Below are 6113 nucleotides of genomic sequence, written 5' to 3' on the forward strand. Positions count from 1 at the left end.
TGGAATTAGATACAGCTATGAAATTGAAAGTATATGTGAATTCGGACATTACCAATGACGTGATAATATTTAGTTTGCCAATTAACGTCAGTTTAGAGTAACTCCAATAGTTCAAGAGTTGTTTTATCGACAATACATATTTTCTCAGTTTATACATGCAGCTAAATAGGTGTTTATAAGAAAAATAAAACGCCTTATTAACCTGACGGCCCGAAAATTTAGATCTAGTAAAATCAATTATTTTCTCACTGATCCCAAATCCTGGACAAATGTTCGATCGTCCGCATATGGACAATTTGTGATGTAATTTCTTTCCAATACACTGGTTAACCTTATTTTGTTGAATTGAAATTAAAATAGGTTCCAACTCACTCATAAACTGAATCCCATGAAAGAGGGTTCTCCTGTCTGACACTCCGTGTAATTTCAAAATACTTCATGGAATTAACAGTTGTCCATAATGCAGCTGGAAATGTTACAATAAAAAGTTAACTCCGATCCAACAAATGAATTCACGAAATTGTGTTTCGTTAAGTCCCCAAAGGTTTAATCCCATTCTACTGAATCGAATATTCTAGTAAGAACGGTACTGTTTTTTGTAACGCTAACTATGCCATCTACAAGTCAAGCGCAATCACCAATATATCTTTGACGACCGCCGGTTGAAACTCAGAAATGAGTCCCAGAGAACTTTTTCCATGCGCAAAGCAATATATAATGTTGCAATATTATAGTACTCATTTACCAGGGAGACGGGTCTCCAGGTTTGTATGTATTTGCAATCGAAGAAATAATTTTATGTTTGAACAACATAACCACGCACAAGTAGCCTCAAAGTAATAACAAAATATATATTAAGGTTGTTTTTTCCAGGGCTTTTATATCCGTCCTCGACCTAATAATATTCCCCTCTGTAATATAATTGTGCTCTGTATTCAGCTCGCCACTTTTAATTTCAATTAATTTTCACTGGGTTACTTTTATGGGAGGTTTCCAATAATGACAATTTCTTTAAGGAATGTTTTTTGTTTTTGCCTTTCTTGCAAGTGCTTTATCTAAAAAAAAACAGTTGTTTCGTTGCCATTACTTACCCATCGTACTACGGATATTCCACCGTATTTACAAGTATAACATTTTACAAAATGTTTTATTTTGACGATCAATCCATTGAACTTAATAAAAAATACTTAGAGTCACAAATGCTTTCGCAGCTCGTTCCGCGCGTATTCCACGGCTCGGCACAAACACGAATAATATTTAAAAGTGGTAGACGCTTGAATATTTCGGAATTTACAAATAATGATAAAAGTTATGGATGTTTTTTAAAATCGTCAGTCTTTTGATTATTACCCACGTAATGTTAGTTTACAGAAGGCGCTTATGAATACAGTGGCAATTCGGGGCCTCTAGACACGTATATTGTAAATGACTCTGAGCCTGCTAATAATCGAAGAAATGTACACGGTAGCAAGGACGGTCTGTGCAAAGGCTCGTAGAATTATGTAAAACATGTCATCGAATTTTTGATTGAATGTTTTAAGCCTGTCCATACTGCAACGAGGCATTTGTAGAAAGCGCAATTTACGTTCACATCACATTCCCTGGATCAGTGAATTATAGTCCTTCAATTACAAGAACTTTCAACGATTACATATATTTGAATATTTTAAATCACTTATTGTCGAATATTTCTTTTTTTTACAAATCAATACGGTTTCATATATTTCGGGTTAAAAATGTATAATTTTCATATATAATTTGATTCAGTTTAATTATTCAATTTTTTATTCTTAGTGTTACAATTATCATTTTACAAACGTCCATATTGAAATCACTTTGACATTCCCATATTGTTTTTAATTGAGGCCAATTCACCTACTTCGAGGAGTTCTTAATATGTCACTATGTACATACATTGTGCAACCGCGCATGCGTCATTACGCATGATCCCTTTTTAATTCAGCAAATCAAGACTGTAATATGAATGGACGTAGACAAACGAAATGCGTGAATAATCAAATAAAAAAAGCGAAGTGGATAGTAGTCGAAAAAGTTGGGACCTCGCCATGCCTGTGTCTGACCTCTCCTATTGTTCAACTCTTACTGATATTTCACGATGTTATGTTCCGATATATTTGTTGAACGTGTTAGGAAATTGATTGGAATTCACCCAGGACTTGTACACATTTTCACCCGATTATACAACAACTCAATTATACAGTGTAAGCTTCCCGGTTAAGAATGCCACTAGTATGTGTTGTCATGACAATGTACAAAAATACTAAATGAGCAAATAAAAAAGTTCATAGACCCAGTCAACCACACCAGTCTGCCTGAAACCATCGAATAATTAACTGTATGCATTATTTACTACAAACCATTGATACGAATCGAAGTGGATGTATACTTTTATTGCACATTACACGATCGTTGAATGACGTGTCCACGTTTGAAGACACATAGAACTATTGTTTACTAATTGTTCTATCATTTATAATTGCAGCCTTTACAGCAAGCATGCGATCTGTAATGATTTTTGCTTTATTATTCTTACTGGTCACCAATATTAGTGGTGAAGAACAGCAATTGTCAGTAAGTAGACTTACGTTGCCTATAATTTCCATTGCATTATGCGAGGCAACAAAATGTCAAGTTAGAAATTTTGAACTAACATTTATTGCACTATTTTATGGTCTAAATCAACATTTCTTTATTCAATTCATGTAACGGGTTTCCGTTCGAATACGAACACTGCAATTGCTGATCGTTTACTTCAAAGGCTTGATAATACAGTATTGTTTTCTTGTGGCAATATATATATATATATATTTGTATCTATGAATGATTATAAATATAATTATTACAAACCAATTTATTATGTTCAACAGGATTTCGAAGGTGAAGCTGTCGGACAAGGTTTGATACATTCAATTTATAAATTTATCAATTCTTGTTTCTAATTTAATTAAACATTTCACTTACTCTGATCTACAATCACTTTCACTTTCAGATGTAAATGATTTCCGAGCACCTAATTTGCCGGTAAGTCAATAATCACAATGATAGGAAATAATAGTAATAATATTATATTGACTTACTACTTCATAATTTACTTTGTATGTATTTTCCACACTTCGGAATATATTTACGTAATAAAGCGCAAAATTAATATTCATCCTATTGTGTAATGCATCTGTGTTTCTCTCTTAGGATGACGTGACACAGGAAGAAGATTCTTATGACCTGAGTAAGTAGTTTGCCGACCATTTGTTGGGAAAAAGAATCAATGATACAGTGTTTTATGTTGGCATAAAAGGCATATGATATATATTTTAACACACTTATTTTAACACATACTAACTCACCTTCAAATAACTCTTGATTATAAATCTCGTTTCAGCAATAATGTTGAAGTTGAGTTTGGTTTATTCTTTAATTATTGGTCTGTTCACTGGACGTGTTTGATTGGCCGATTCGAAATCGTGTGATTTGTACGTCATTAATTTAAAAACAAAATGCTAGCTTATTTAACATAATAATGCTTATGGAAGATATATTTTGTTATGCGGAATTGGTGGCATACTAAACGGATCTATTATTTTTTATAAATTTGTTCACTTGTGTAAACTTGATTTTTCAGGGGCTTGGCAAAGAATCCATGTGTCATAGTTACAAATATTTTGTGGGTGGTTGTTGCTTTTGCATTGCCTGTTAGTTAAAGTTGTTGTACTCATTGTTTTTTCCTGCTTAATCAGGTGTTATTATGGTGTTTTTTGTGCCTAGTGTGCATAGTATGTCACTAAGCATTGTCTTTCACCTATTTATAACCAGACCAATATTGCCTACACAATTCTCATCAACTCGTACAATATTGAGACGCTGGATACATTGCATAATTATTATATTTTGTATTACTTAATATAAACAGTAGAGGACACATGTTGGCTGCAGAATAATCAAACTAATCGGCGTAAAGACATAATGGATACTTGGCCATGCAGAACAAATATGATTAGTCGAAAGATTCACTAAATGTAAATTCACAATTGATATTGTTTGGTACATGAACGATTCATGTTACGAGGATGAAATACAAACAAATTGGAATGAATTCACTCAATAATTCTCTTGATGTGTACAACATGTACTTATGTGATTGTCTTCATGAATACATAACAGTTTTATCAACTTGTGTTTTCTAGGGGTTTCCTGGGGCAGGTAAAAATAAAATAAACAACGAATGGACCAGTCTATCTCCTGTTGGAAGTCATCACCAGTAAAATAATCAAAGATAATATCATAGTAATAATGTTAATTATGAGATTAATAAATAAATCACATGAACATTGAAAAACACAAGCTTAGTGCATATTTTCTTATAACATTAACCAAAATATCACCAAAAGTACATTTGTGCATGTATTAGTATTCTGACATATAATTCGGGAAAGGGCCTTGTGGGGCAACTCCGAATTCAGGAGCTATGAGCGTATCTTCAATGTAGGTTCAATAATAGACGTCTCTGATTGACTGCTTATCATATAAGTCTTCTCCCTTTCAGTTCATCCGCTCTCAAGGGGTGGGGATCAATTGGTGAAATCTTTATCACCACAACTGAGGCAATGCCGGGACGGAAATATACCGGATTGGTTGTCTAGAAATAGCGGTCAAATCAGTGTATAGAGAATGCTAATTCAGTGCAATTAACCACTTTTTATTCAAGCTCTACCAATTTAAAATAGGGGCCTAAGCTCAATGAAATCATATTTGTTTTCATCGCCAACAGCACTTGCTTCAGCACATTCCAACCACAATCACCATGCAACTGTTCGAAAAATACTGATATGCTACAACTAAAACCAGTGACTGTACTTGTGCAATTGGTTGTTGCTAAGTATCTAAATATATGTGCTTTCCATTCACGCACCAATGTCTCTGTGTTCTAAAAGTACTTACTTTAAAATGTATGCCCCATCATCCCTAATTGATTACATTAGGGTTAATCACATAGCATTGTAAACAGACAAAGATTATCGTCAGGAATTGAAATTCGTTATAGATTGGGTTGTAATTAATATCTGAAGCGTATTATCTCAATTGAAAAGATACACACAAGTTGACGCTGGCTGCCATTTATTTATCAATTCCCCCAAACATACAATGCTGGTCTGCAGCTCAGCAGTAGGAATGTGGTTTGAGATATGTCTGACAACAAATAAAATAATGATACAATCATTACAACAAATGAATACAACAAACATGAAGAAATATAGAAAAATAAATACTACTTTTGTTTATCCATCACGCACAAGTAGAAGATCAGTTACACAAAATTGAAATGTATATATATATATATATATATATATATATATATATATATATATATATATATATATATATATATATATATATATATATATCAGTAATTTTAATGAAAAAAGTAAAAAAAAGTACATTTATCTTAGTAATAGTGACACCTGTTGTTTAGTGTGATGAACCCCCACGGTTGGGTACAGGAGCATAGAAGTTTATAATTAAAATTGTTTTCCATAAGAAAAATGAAACCATCATACATGGCCTTATAAACAGCCTTTTACTTCATAGTGGGGTGGGTGGAGTAAAGCTGTGATTATTTTTATTACTTTCTGACCATCTAGTTTGCCATTTACCATGTCCATATAAACTAAAGCTCCAGCCAATATCAGATTTGACTACTTGTTTCAAGCTATGGCACTTGGAAATGAGTGTTGTGACATGTGGCAAATGTCCAACTGTCTTGGTTAATAAGATTGGCTATATTTCAACTAGAAACAGGTAAACCAGTATACCTGTATGTACGAAGCCAGTGAATGTTATTCAAGCCAAAGAAACTGCATCTATTTATATAAATACACATGAACAGAAAATATTTTCTTGGAGCACTAAATGTGACAATTGCCCTACTGTTTGTGATAAATATACCACACCAGCTACATAGTGCCTGACGAGGAGTTGGGTAGGTAGTGAAGAAAAACATTGACTGAAGCCTGGCAGAGGACTGAATTGTTGTCAACAGCAACAAACATACTGGGAAAGTCAAAGACAGTGAAAAAACAAAAAAAAAACATACACAG

The 6113-nt window shown here is 33.3% G+C and overlaps 1 long non-coding RNA gene across 1 annotated transcript; it reads left to right on the plus strand.

Moving 5' to 3' along the window:
• The first annotated feature begins 2477 nt into the window (after positions 1-2477).
• Positions 2478-4359, plus strand: LOC102809707 (uncharacterized). Its single transcript, XR_014931114.1, has 5 exons — positions 2478-2592; positions 2889-2916; positions 3011-3042; positions 3211-3247; positions 4203-4359. It is a non-coding gene; the product is annotated as an uncharacterized LOC102809707 (long non-coding RNA).
• The last annotated feature ends 1754 nt before the right edge of the window (positions 4360-6113 follow it).

Source organism: Saccoglossus kowalevskii, chromosome 12, assembly GCF_978046115.1.
Source record: "Saccoglossus kowalevskii chromosome 12, keSacKowa6.1, whole genome shotgun sequence".
NCBI classification, from domain to species: Eukaryota; Metazoa; Hemichordata; class Enteropneusta; family Harrimaniidae; genus Saccoglossus; species Saccoglossus kowalevskii.